The sequence below is a fragment of the Hylobates moloch genome, unplaced genomic scaffold (assembly GCF_009828535.3).
Source record: "Hylobates moloch isolate HMO894 unplaced genomic scaffold, HMol_V3 SCAFFOLD_7, whole genome shotgun sequence".
In the NCBI taxonomy this organism is placed as follows: Eukaryota; Metazoa; Chordata; class Mammalia; order Primates; family Hylobatidae; genus Hylobates; species Hylobates moloch.
The window spans coordinates 47,010,506-47,011,932 of NW_026652282.1; the positions used below are offsets into that span (position 1 = coordinate 47,010,506).

At 51.0% G+C, this 1,427-nt stretch overlaps 1 protein-coding gene across 8 annotated transcripts in view; it reads right to left on the reverse strand.

The window, feature by feature from the left end:
* The window catches only part of KDM5C (lysine demethylase 5C), a 57,041-nt gene that overhangs the window by 49,222 nt on the left and 6,392 nt on the right, over nucleotides 1-1,427 (reverse strand). The gene's annotated exons all lie outside the window — the stretch shown is intronic.

Genomic DNA, 1,427 nt, shown 5'->3' on the forward strand with positions numbered 1-1,427 from the left:
AAAAAAAAAAAAAAAGGGCAGGCCAAAATGGTATGGCTCAAATCCAGACAAGCTCCCCATGCCCTCTTGCCTCTCATCAGGATAGGGCACTCGCCTCAGCACAGGTAACCCAGCTAAGAAGGTGCTCAAACCCAAAACTCCGGGCACCCTTCTTTCCTGCTGAATCAAGTTCTAGACAATCAGTGCAACATCAAGCACCTGACAGGAAATGGCAGCCCTGGAATGCTACGGCAGGAGCCATGGATGCAACAGATACCTGGGAAGGCCCTGCAAACCGCCTGCCTTCATCTCCAGACTACTGTATGCCAAATGTATGCCAAATGTATGTTGGTATTACTGGGATGTGGTGATAAAAAAAAAGGCTGGCTACCTGATGAAGAAAGCAAGATCCTTCCAAACTCCACTGGGTCTACTCAGGGTACCCACACTCTCCTCCCACCCATCTTTCCCAAGCGTAGCAGTCACCTGCCCAGCAATTCAGGCCCCAAACCATCCTTCCTCCAGCAAACCTCCAATTCCCAGGCACCCACCCATATACAGGTTCCCATCCTGGGCCCAAGCATCACTTGAGTGAGTGCTTCAAACTTCAACCAGAAGGCCAGCTGCCTAAAGGTGGCCTAGGAGCTGCCATAGAGAAGGAAAAAACAAAACCAAACCAGAGAGCCAGGTATCCTGGATTAGAGGGAAGCAAACTGTTGAACAGTGAAAAGAAGCATAATAGAGGACAGCCTCCTGCTGGCCACGCACACCTGGGACATGTCACTCTTCCCCTTCCTGATGCCCCAAAGCAGGGTAACAACACCTGCACAAGGCCAGCCTGCCTAAGTCAGTCCAAGATAGAAAAAAGGAATTCAGGCGTCAACTACCCCCTATGTCAGCTACACCTCTTTTCCCCACAGGCTTGCCCAACCACTTCAGGGAGTGCCTCCTTGAGGCTGCTCAGGACTCCTGCCTCTCCCTTCCACTAGCCTTCCTGACCCTCTACCCACTGCCACTCCCTCACCATGGACAAGGACACCTCAGAAATCTGTGGCCAGACTCCAAGAAGGAAGATATTAGCTTACCCAACACCTCCTAGAGGATCTATCTGAAACCATCCTAGATCTGTGGCTGAGCACCAGAAAGCACCAAGTTAGATAAGGAGGCCTGTGGTGCCCTCCTCAGGTGGGAATGAAGCTTCCTATTCCATTTCAGCCAGGAGACACCCACTCAAAAACACCCTTTTCCAGCAAAGCTCAATTTCTGCCCTTAGAATCCCAACTGATCACTGAACATTATCATCACTTTTCCACCATACCAGCAACGCAGCAGCTTGCCCTAGCCCTTGGGAGACTTCTAGCCTGAAGCCAGGCCTAGGAGGAAAGCTATGGCCTTTGTTGCTGACCCCTGGGAATCATATTCCAAAAGGGACAAAATTCCATGGCTCC